This window comes from Lepisma saccharinum, chromosome 1 (assembly GCF_977018435.1).
Source record: "Lepisma saccharinum chromosome 1, izLepSacc3.1, whole genome shotgun sequence".
Classification (NCBI taxonomy): Eukaryota; Metazoa; Arthropoda; class Insecta; order Zygentoma; family Lepismatidae; genus Lepisma; species Lepisma saccharinum.
In genome coordinates this window covers 73,540,625-73,553,004 of record NC_139229.1, presented here as the reverse complement: position 1 = coordinate 73,553,004, position 12,380 = coordinate 73,540,625, and the positions used below count along the sequence as shown (strand labels likewise).

The following is a 12,380-nucleotide window of genomic DNA, read 5'->3' as shown; positions in this document are numbered from 1 at the left end:
CGACTACAGCGCCATCGTAGTAGAACACAGAACTACTTGAATACTGGAGAACATTATTGTTTCAAGATAGTGAAAGAACAACCTGGGACCCACTCACTGTCGTTAGATATTTTATATACTCGTCTTTAGTACATGCTTATATATTAAATACATAAGATTCAATACAGACCATTGTGAATAATGTTTACTAAGATCATGTCTTATGGTGTGCGAATCGGATGGAGAGAATTTTTGAATTACTTGCTTCTTTCTTATATAACTTTGCCTAAAATTAAATTACACTACAGTGATCTACGTCACACGTTTAATGAAGTACTTTAAATTCTAAATAGTTACAAACTCTATTGAATTCCATACGATAGAGCAAAGTCATTCAAAGGTAGGGACAATAAATGAAAAAAAAATCAAATGATAACAGCAATTTGGAAATGATACAACGTTCAGGTCTTACATTTTACCGTCATGTTTTCATATCTTTACAATGCTTCTTTCGCAGTGTGGCTCCTTCTACATGTTTCACGTTCATTTTTAAATATTAATTGTCTTTTAACAAGAAAAATAATTATTATTTGGCGTTCTCATACAGGAATTTCATTGCTAACCATTTGTCGAAACTTTCGGCAAACACCTCTGCACCGCAGGTGTGCTCAGAATTACCGTATAATGCTGGAATTTTCGTAATTTGTTTCATTACTTGTTCCTTAAAAATGTATACCGATACTTTTTATGGGTTTGTTTTCAACTATACGTTCAGTTTCGTCACCTATTACGTGCTTCATCACTATGAAAGTTACGTCATGGTTTATGGCTAATTTCCTTCCGTAATTTCAGTTCACATTATCCTATCCTGTAATTTTTAAATTATTAGATAAAGTATGATTTTCCTGCTTAATTATTCATTTGTATTTCTTAAGGAGGTTGGTGTACGTTCAATTTTTAAGTCACAGTGGTCGCTACCTATAACTAAACCAGTGTATATAGGCTAGAATAGAACTTATTTCAAGCATGAGCCTTCATACCTTACAGATAATTAGAGACCGGATTTTAAAGGGAAATAATTTCCTCTAAAAAGGACAAAAAGAGGGAAAATTATTGCCGAAAAAAGGACTATAGTTTTATGCACTCCACTAAGAATACGATTTTTAATAAAAGCGCAATATATACCATTCATATATAAAATTAAAACTTCACAATAAAGTCTAAATCTAGAAGATAAGTACACTTTCAACCCAACAGGCGTCCGCTTACAATGCGTTTGTTCTGCGAAAGCCCAGATTGCATTGTTTCAACAATCGCTGCAACGTACTCCCAGTCCCAACACTCATGGAGGTAGAGTAGAAGGCGCTTGTTCTTTCTTTCCTCTGAACTGCACCAAATAGACAATTGTTGAATGTTTTGTTCAGGAGAAAACAGTCTTACAAAATATTTGATATCTTGTCAATAAAGGAACCAAGAAATATTTTTTTTTAAAAAAAGGGGGAAGGAATGTAGGATGAAAAACTAGTCAACAAAGGGACCAGAAAGGAAAATGTTTTTTTTTTTTTTTAAAAAAAAAAAGGGAATGTGGGCTGAAAAAGGGAAGTCAAAACCATGTAATCTTGTTGGTGGAAGATAATTATCAACACTGTTGTTATTTATTCCATGATCCGTGTTGGAAAATAATTAAGGACTTACATTTAAAATCTGGTCTCTACAGATAATATTGCATTTTCTATAGTCTATGCCATCTTCTTTTTGCCTTCTTCTCCCTCTTCATTTGTTAATAGTTGTTACTTCAAATTCTACGAGTATTATCTTCTTTTCCTTCACAAACTCTCACTGCACTTTTACAATTGTAACTAGTTTATTATATATTTATTGTTAAGAAGTTTCATAATTTCTTTGCCCTCTCTGTCCAGACTAGGGATGGCCAGATCCGGATCCTGGCGGATCCGAAATCCGGATCCGGTTGGTTCCGGATCCAGGATCCGGATCCTAAAATTTTTCGGATCCGGATCCGTTTTGCCATCCCACATGCGCTTCTTTGGAAAGTAAGAATGTTCTTATAACATATTGTTACCTGCTAATATACATATATATAATATACATACACACACACACACACACACACACACACACACACACATATATATATATATATATATATATATATACATATATATATATATATATATATATATATATATATACACATATATATATACAGTGTGTGTGTGCGCGCGTGCGCGATTTGTAATTAATTAATACACTTACAAGGGAGGTATAAGTCTCCCCCTCCGATTTCCTTGAAACTTACAGGGCGAAACCCACTCAATTGTCAAGATGAGAACAAATGGAAGTGGGAATCTGACCCCTGTTTCCCCCTCCGATTTCCATGAAACTTGGCAGGTGTGTGTATAAACGGGCCCAAATGAAGAAATACGTGTTTTTTTGTTTCGGCAAAAAAAATGTTCTAGGGGGCAACTACCTCTCAAATGTCAAGATGTGGACAAATTGAAGTGGGGATCTGACCCCTGTGTTCCCCTCCGATTTCCATGAGACGTGGCAGGTCTATAGTAGGGATGGCCCGATCCGGATCCTAGCGGATCCGAAATCCAGATCCAGAACTTTTTTATTTTAATTTGTAGAACTGTAACTGTAGAACAATTGTATAATTTTTGTAAAACATTTCTATCTTGTTATATGTCTTAAAGGTTTCATCCTGGAATGGAATGTCTCACATTTATGTGTGTTTTATTTACCCCCCTCAAATGTCAAGATGAGGAGAAATTGAAGTGGGGATCTGACCCCGAAACCACGTAAGTATAGGCACAGGAAGAAACAGAGGGCATCCGATACTCCCTCTCTATACACCTGTCAAATTTCATGAGAATCGGAGGGGGACACAGGGGTCAGATGATCCTCACGTCAATTTGTCCTCATCGTGACATTTGAGGCGGGTTTTGCCCCCTAAAACAGTTTTTTAGCCGAAACAAAAAAAAACACGTATTTCTTCCTTTGGGCCCCTCTATACACCTGCCAAGTTTCATGAAAATCGGAGGGGAACACAGAGGTCAGATCCCCACTTCAATTTGTCCTCATCTTGACATTTGAGAGGAGGTTGGCCCCTAAAACAAATTTTTTGCCGAAACAAAAAAACACGTATTTCTTCATTTGGGCCCGTTTATACACACACCTGCCAAGTTTCATGGAAATCGGAGGGGGACACAGGGGTCAGATTCCCACTTCAATTTGTCCTCATCTTGACAATTGAGTGGGTTTCGCCCTGTAAAACCATTTTTTAGCTGAAACAAAAAAAACACGTATTTCTTCCTTGAGTCCCACTATACACCTGCCAAGTTTCATGGAAATCGGAGGGGGACACATAAGTCAAATGCCCACTTAAATTTGTCCTCATATTGACATTTGAGGGGGGGGGTTGCCCCCTAAAACAGTTCTTTAGCCGAAACAAAAAAAAACGTATTTCTTCATTTGGGCCCGTTTATACACACACCTGCCAAGTATCATGGAAAGCGGAGGGGGACACATGGGTCAGATCCTCACTTCAATTTGTCTTCATCTTGACATTTGAGGGGGTTTTGCCCCCTAAAACCGTTTTTTAGCTGAAACAAAAAACACGTAATTCTTCCTTTGGGCTCCACTATACTGCCAAATTTCATGGAAATCGGAGGGGGATACTTAGATAACCTCCCTTGTTAGTCTTACACTTTGTAATTATTTAACACTGCATATATTATAATGTTTTATTTTAATTTGTAGAACTGTAACTGTAGAACAATTGTATAATTTTTGTATAACATTTCTATCTTGTTATATGTGTTAAAGGTTTCATCCTGGAATGAAATATCTCACATTTATGTGTGTTTTCATTTCCAATACATTCGAATGAATACATATTCGTTTCAATGGCATTTACAAAGTCACCTCTGACATGTGTGCACGAGTGTGTTAGCCGATGCGTAGCAAAGTCTTTTAGGAACAACACTTGAAAAAAATTCTTGTAGGACTAACGAAAAATTTCTTTGTAATCGAAGATCATAATACCTTTTAAGGTGTGGTAATATTATAATGGGATTGAGATACGAAACTCTCGGATCCGGATCCAGATCAGGAACTTTTGGATCTGGATTCAGATCCGAAACTTTCAGACCCGGATCCGGAACTCTCGGATCCGGATCCAGATCCAGAACTTTCAGACCCGGATCCGGATCCGGAATTTTCGGATCCGGATCCAGATCCGTAACTTTTGGATCCGGATCCGTTTGGCCATCCCTAGTCCAGACAACACGTAAGATTCCGTCATCACTGCATAACCAGGGCTGTTGTGAAGGGTACACGGCGGTGTACTCTCTGGTTAACCGTCTGCTACAATGTGTATACTTTTGGCATTCCCTTCGTACCTCCTACTTTCGTTTGGTTTAGATTATTTTTTTTCTTTTTTTCATGTAGTTTGGCAGTTACTTCAGTTAGATTATTACTGCCAAATACTTCTGGTTTCACGTGATCGGGAACATAATATCGAGAAGACCCCAAAAATGCCTTGCCTTATTGTAATATACCTCATTTATACTAATTATGGATACATCATCGTTATCTACGTATATGCTTCCCTCGGTAGCTCAGTCGTTATGGCGTCTGACTGATCCGCGGCGGGGAAGAACAGGGATTTTTTTTTCCACCTGTTCAAGCAGCTTCGGCACCCACCCAGCGTCGTATAAAGTGATACCTGGAGGGGCCAGGGGCGTGGTGCTTATCACATCACCACCAACTTCGGCCGTAATCAAGAAAGTGTGGGCCCAGGGTGCGAAATCGTTTAAGACGGGTGGGGGTGGGGGGGAGAAAGATCTTAATCTACAAACCCCCTGCCCCCACAAACATACATATAATTTATATACAATATACATATTTATAATGTTATCAAAAGTAAACATAAATTACTAAATTAAATATATTATTATTAGTATTATCATTAATTACACAAAAAGGAATACATTTGTTACTTTTAAATATATCAGGTATTATATAATAGCAAACTACTTCCTTTACTAACTGGTTAAAGATGTTAATAAATTATTTTATTTAGTTTTTGATTTATGTTAATATAAATTAGATTTCATAGTTATTATTGTTTTGCATTCTTGTTTTACTTTTATTGTGCGTATTGATGTAGATTTGTTAATGATCTCTTGACAGAGAAAAGGCATTGAACACTCAGAACTACACTAATTTGTGTGTGTGTGTTCGATATTATTCTTAGTACAGTATATTTGAAATTAAAAGTAATTGCTTATCTTTTGTTTGTTGTAACAAAACTCCCCTCACAAAGTTTTTGGTGGGGGATTTTTGAGGCCAAGTTTGTTGGTGGCGGGAAATCCTCCGTCCACCCCAGAATTTCGCACCCTCGCCCTAACTCCACACCGCACTTTACTTCCCTCAATGGATTTTTTTTTTGTAGAAATTAAATGATTTTATCAATCCATACAATTAAAATATAATCCAAAGTGAATGCAAATGTGGTTCCCCCTTAACGTTTTAAGAAGCAGTATACCTATACCTTCTGAACATTTCGTGACTGCAACACCTGTCCACAACAGACGTTCTACGTTGCGTCGTCCTGCGTGGGAAACGATAGGAAATGCATTCGGTTCGGGGACAACTTCATGTTATTTAAGCACGTATTGAAAACCAGGTTTACGCATTACCATCCGTTGTGAAATGAAAGTAAAACACGGAAGCTTCTCTCTGTTCTTCGCTTTCCGTCGTTTCTGGATTCCTACAAATGCTTGATTGTCGCCCTTCTAACCCTTCCTGTAACACTTGGCCGAAGGAACCGGTTCCCCGCTCTCTTGGTCAGTGGCAAATTCCCTCCCATTGAAGAAAACTTGATCTGGAAACGGGCCAAAATAGTTGAAGCTCCAAGTAAAGAACTTTCTTTACTGGTAAAAGGCGGTTCGGGACTCTGTCCCACGAGAAAGGAGAGAGTCAAGAGTTGAATACCCCGGGAAAAGACTTCTGCTCGTTACGCCAGGTGATTCAATATCTGACGAAACTATTTCCCTTTAAATTTTTGTCTTCCTATTTTTGAAATACGAAGTCATCGTCATGTTTTGTTAAAACTTTTGCCCCTTTGTGACTAAATGTCAACCTCCCGTACGACGGGCTCGAATCCTTGCATGGGTGTTTTTTGCGAGTGTATCTTTATCAATTTCACTTTCATCTTCGCTATTGGTCAAAGTAGCAGAATAAACCAAATCATTCAATCAAACGTGGTACCTTCATTTTGCAGACTAACGAGGCTCTGGTGTCTGGTATTACAGCCAGTGTAATCCTCTTTATGGGCGTAACTCGGGACCCAAATTTGGGGGAGGGGGCAGAATAGAATTTTGGGCCTAACTTTGTAGGGGGGAATCGAGAGTTATCCATCCCGTAAAATTATCACCCTGAATTATTTGCTAAATGACTGTTACATTTACAAAATTACAATAATTACTCTTTTTTATTTTGCTCCTCAAGTCCCAGGAAGCTATGTAAATTTTAATAAACGTGAAAATTGGGGGCTGGGGGCAAGTGTCTCCCTTGCCCCACCAAATTACGCCTATGATCCTCGGTGGGGCTCGTGTTGTGTCTTCCATATATATGTGTGATTGTCCATTCATCTCATCAGCATTCATCCTCATCTTCGCAATTAGCCAAAATGTGGCAGAGAAGCGAAGTAAAATAAATGAAGCAATCAAACTCTTATCCATCTCTATTAATTGATTCATTTGCTTTATTTTACGTTGCTTTTTGTGCCACTTTGGGCTAATTTGCGAAGATGGGGATGAGTGATGGATGATATGATGAAATTGATGAATAGACACTTGCAAAAATCCATGCCCAAGCCAGGATTCGAACCCGGGAACCCTGGCATCGTAGCGCTATGTGCTAAGCACTCCGCCACGGGGGCCGGCCACACCTCTATTAAGGAAAGTTCTTGAAGTCGAGGGAGGGATTTTTGTCACGAAACGTATGTGCATGAAAATTTTTATTCTGAAAATTTGGTAAATTGTCTCATGGAACCACTTATTCTTGGGATTAAGTGCAAGAGTATGAAGAAATGAAGTTTCATCTTAATTTCTACGTATTTTTGATTTTACCTTCGGTTCTTCCTCTAGAACAATAATTACTTGATACGCACATACATTAATAATTTAATTAAAATTCCAGTGTGTGTAAATTTTATCGTTTATAATTAGTATAGGTCGTATAATATAATTGATCGTTTTTTTGTTGCTTTTTTACTAAAATAAAATTAACGACATTAAATTTAGAAGTGAGTGGGGTCTACTGACCCGTTTGACATCCCCCTTTCGCAACGCCAGATTCGCGTAATTTGCAGTTACGTTTCCATGTACTGCGTCTGGAATCAGCGTTGGTGTTTTAAATCGTGAAAAATCGTAGTTGGTTAGGATATCTTTCAGTGCATTGTGACATGCTTTGCATTTATACGTACAGTCACCGGCATTAAAAAATGGGACACCTAGATCCTAAAATACTCACTTCACTGCAATGCGTTATGCGTGCTGCCTAACTATACGGCGATAAGTGATTTTTAATAGCAAATTTCCAATGGTAATCTCTACTACCGCCGCAGAGGTAGACAACACACAGAACGCATTTCAGGGAAGCTAGTATTTCAGAATCTAGGTGTCCCATTTTTATTGCCGGTGAGTGTACAGTTAAGCCAAACCAAATAGATAAGAACTTCATTTCTTATTCGTTTTGTATCACCCACCCACCAAAAATTGTACATAAGTAATCAATCCTATTGTGTTGTGTATCTCAACTCTGTTTCATCTTGGTACCGTTTTGTTTTTTTAACGTTAGTCTACTGTCTCACTGTTGTTTCTTTCCGTTTCAAAATGGCTTCTGCTCTAGTGGAAATTATCAAGGGCGCTCTCAGGGGGGGGGGGGCACTTGCCCCCTGTGAGATTTCTAGAAAGAGTTAATGTAAATCAAATGGTGAAATTGTATCGATATTTTACAACAAAAATACTGTTTTTTGTTACAGCAACAATTATTATTTTTATTGAAGTACATTTAAGCTTTGAGTCTAATATGTAACTATAAAAAATAACTTTTTTGTTTAATATGTTAAGTATACAGTTATGCAAATATGTATAGATATGCAGAATATGAGCCCCCTCTAGCTGAATGGTTAGCACATCGCGCTACGACGCCAGGGGTCTGGGCATGAATATTTGTAAGTGTCCATTCATCACATCATCACCCATTACCATCTTCACAATTTAGCCAGACGAAAATTATAAATGTATGTATTCTTTAAAAAATATATTTATATAATAAGTAGAGCAGTAATGATGATAATACGTTTCTACGACTCTGCCTCCCACACTTAGAAAAAATCCTACGGGCACCCTTGGAAATTATATTAAGTAAATATAGGTACACATGTGACTTAAGTAATGTACGCGTAATATGTACACTCTTCATGTATATTAATTAGTTTTACTCTCTCTTTTGGCAGGCAATTAACACTTCAAGCTTTACGAAGAATACCGGTGAATTCCCAACAGTATACGAAGATCAAGGATATTTTTGTCAAACAGAAGAGAAACAGCAACAAGTAGGCTGCAAAGGTATTGTCAATTTTTGGTACTAATCATGTCTGTCTGCCCATATCACCGGTGTCTTGAGAAACTAGCAGAGCTAACACGTTTTTGTTGGGTTAGTACATCGTCCGAATATTAGCCCAATGCAGCATAAATTAAGTAATCGTCCTGCGTGTCTCACGACGAGAGGCAGAAATCGAACTATATTGACCTTTCGATATCTCGAAAATTAACAAATGTGAAGGTCGAAAATTTTCTGAAATTGAGGAACCTTGCAATTCATTGTTTAACGCAACACAAATTATGATTTTTAAGGTGTAAAATTATGGTCGGGAAAATAAAAAAAGGTTCTGAAAATGTTTTCAAAAAGGTGCTGATAAAATGCCTTAATTCAGGTCAGGTCTAAACCAGTTTCATCAACATTATGTATTCAACGTTATGCGCCTTGTGTATATAATGCGCGCGGACCGCGTAGAGAACTGTGGTTCTGCCGAATAGGTTTTGTTGAAGTTTGTGGTTTCTCTCGTGGGTTTTGCTACATTATCTTTGGAACTATTGGGGCTGCAGTGATTATATTATACCATTTTATAGCTCTCGTTCTGCTCTACAAAATAAGACTACAAGATTTTATATAGCTGCTCAAGAAGAGTGAAAATCATTTATTTTTCTGTCCATTTTTTTAAACAAAACATGAAGGAAAAAGGTGCTGAAACATCAAAGAGGGATAAATGCGCTAATCTCACAAAAAGGTGCAACAAAGTGCGTTCTTTTTACTTGATTTCATGTCCTAAAATACATATATCAAACGATCGGTATGAAAACAGCTATGTTTATGGAAAGGTGCTACACCTTAAAATCCGTTCCCTAATGATAATATAATGATTGAAAGTCAACAGTCGTTGAAGTATTAATGTCTTTGACGCAGTTTGGGAAATTTGCCACGATAATCCGCCAAAAATGCTCGGCATCGTTGCAAGAGAAAATTCAAATATGAAATTGAACATGCCATTCCCACTTCAAGTTCGTTGAGAGACATATATTGTCCTTCCATGGAGGTGTCCAAATTATGTTTGTCCAGAAAGATTTCCGTAGACAACAGAAAGTAAAAACTTATGTTAGTCTAAAAATGAACCACATCTGAAGAAAGAGAGAGTGAAAAATACCTTTTGCGTTTTTTGGCTACCGTCGGCCTCCGTGGCGGAGTGGTTAGCACAACGCGGTATGACGCCAGGTCTTCCGGGTTCGAATCCCGCCGTGGATGTTCTTTGTCAGTGTTCCTTCATCATATCATTACTCATCCTCATCTTTGCGATTAATCAAAAGTAGCAGAAAAACGAAGTAAGATAAACGAAATTAATCGGTCATTTGTAAAAGTTAATCGTGTAACGTAGATCTGAACGAAGCATGTTGGAGCCGCTAGTAAGGATTTTAAAAAATAAATAAATCATATGCCAATGCAAGCTCCAATATGCGTGTGTTCGAAACAGCGCTGTAACAAATAACTTCTTTAAAATTATTTTACCGAAGTATAAGCATCTTCGAATATCTAAGGCGCGAGTTGTGATTTTTTTTTAAAATCAATGATTTCACACATACGTTTGTAAAACATCTTGCATTTCTTATGATAAAGAGCCACTGCTTTTGGAATATCCTATATGTAACAAGCGTTCTTGACGAACTTTGCCCTCAGATCAACTGAAAATATGCACTATTTCGGTCTCTATATACAAGAGGTCCCATAAGGTTTGTAGTTTAAACATTTTTGAATACATAAAAAAGGCTATATGTGTAATTTGTATATCAATGTGTAAAGAAATATTGTTATTAGAATTGTTCTGGAATCCTGGATGTAGGAATCAATTTGAATGGGAATGTATTAGTCAATATAGTTAACTTTTTCCATTGCAAAACAAAAAAATATATAATTAACACAAAATTTCTATAATTTACAATCTAAATATTCACTTGCACTATAACATTTCTGGTTTAATAATATATATGTATATTTTTTTAAATTGCTTTTGAACCTTGTCATGTTCTTCTCTGCATTTACTGCATTTGGTAGATGGTTGAATTGCCATCTGTTACGGTTCTTAAACTAACGTTAATCAGGTGAAGTATAGTTGTTTATTTCGGGTTTGTATGCGTATGTTCTATTGCGCTTCGTGTCGTAATATTTTTTTCCCATATCATCGAAAATTTATTATTTTTTGAATTTTTTTTCCAGCCGGCAAGTTTCTTTTATTCGGTTATTCTACTGTAACTGTAACAATATGAACACAGTTGTGCTTCTTTTTTTTTCAAATTTGAAAATAACTATGGTATTTTCCGGGATGATTCGATTCTTGATTGATTTTTGTTATTGAGCGTCGCTTTTCTAGCACTTTTCGCTTTCGCGACGATGAGGATGAGTGATGTGATGAAATCTATGAACGGACACTGAACGAAGGACATCCTCTCCCAGATGGGGATTCGAACCCGGGATTCTCGGAATGACTGTGATGAGTCGACCGAACGGTTCGACGCTAATGTGCAGAGTTGAAGAACGAGAGGGATTGATGATTTGGGTACTATGAGGGATGGTTGCGGATCTGCAGCGGAACCCAATAGAACCCATTAGAATTTACGGGTTCCAAGACCTTGAACAACCCTGGCATAGACTGGCAAAGAGATGCCATGGCAGAGGCATGACGTTCAGCAACTAAAGGAGAATTTCATTGCCTGAGAGAAGCAGGACACTTAACCGGAATGTCCTACCACACTACCCGTTGGATAACTTCCAGATAGGGAGGGGGGGGGGTGAAAGCTCCAGTCAGGAAAACAGCTTTGCGACACAGCCGTTTTTGAGAATCCCAGGGAAGAAATGGGAGAACTACAATCTGGCAAAACAATTTATAAATAAACGCACGAACGTGTGGTGTTTCCGGTGCATTGGTAAAAAAATTTCCGTTGCCACTGGTCAGTCGTGAGACTCCAATGAGTAAGAGGTGATGAGGAAATTAGACCTCGCACCAGAGGCTGAGGAATGACTGAGAAAGTGAATTAAATAACAGAGAAAGTTGTGTTCAAGGACACGTTGTTTAACCGTGCGCGAGAGAAATGGCTCATCTCTCTGATTTCAGCTGCAGATGGCTTTTCTTTCTATTTTCTTACAAGTTGATGTTTGGTCTTGATTTGTATACTTATAGCCTGTAGGCTTCCGGTCTGTTATTCAAGTAAACGCTCGCTAGTGGAGTTTGCCTGGAAGGATACCAGTGGCACAGGGTGATTGAAAAGTCGATATGCAGAGCACACTATTCTTTTCTACGCCACATTCTTGAAGCATGTTCTAAGATCTCCGTCAAGACACTGCACGCAGTGCAAGCTGATTGGGTCAAACGCATTAATATGTTCATTCGCAGCAACGGGGTCATAGTGAACATGTTGTGTAACCACAAAACTGCTTTGTATGCTATGTATGGCTACTTTAGAATCACCCTGTCTCTAAGAGTGTTGGTATTTTCATTGCTTGTTTATTTTACGCTTTTCTACCACTTTTTGGCTAATCGCGAAGATGAGGATGAGTGATTTGATGATGGGATACTCACGAAGAACAGCCATGGCCAGGCCTGGATTCGAACCTGGGACCCCTGGCGTCGTAGCACGCTTTGTTGACCACTTCGCTACGGTCTAGTTGTCTGTCTCCCCCTCCCCCTCTCTCGTCTAATGTTTATTCAATTCAAACTTCTCACATGCCCAACTTCAAAGCAGCCGTTGAGTTTGCGGACT

General features: G+C 38.0%; 1 protein-coding gene across 4 annotated transcripts in view; it reads left to right on the top strand.

Moving 5' to 3' along the window:
* The window catches only part of LOC145996471 (very long chain fatty acid elongase AAEL008004-like), a 95,829-nt gene that overhangs the window by 33,769 nt on the left and 49,680 nt on the right, over positions 1-12,380 (top strand). For all 4 annotated transcript variants that reach the window (XM_083132970.1, XM_083132986.1, XM_083132962.1 and 1 more), the window contains exon 2: positions 8,528-8,639. The gene's annotated coding sequence lies outside the window, so the exon portion shown is untranslated. The remainder of the gene's footprint in view (positions 1-8,527; positions 8,640-12,380) is intronic.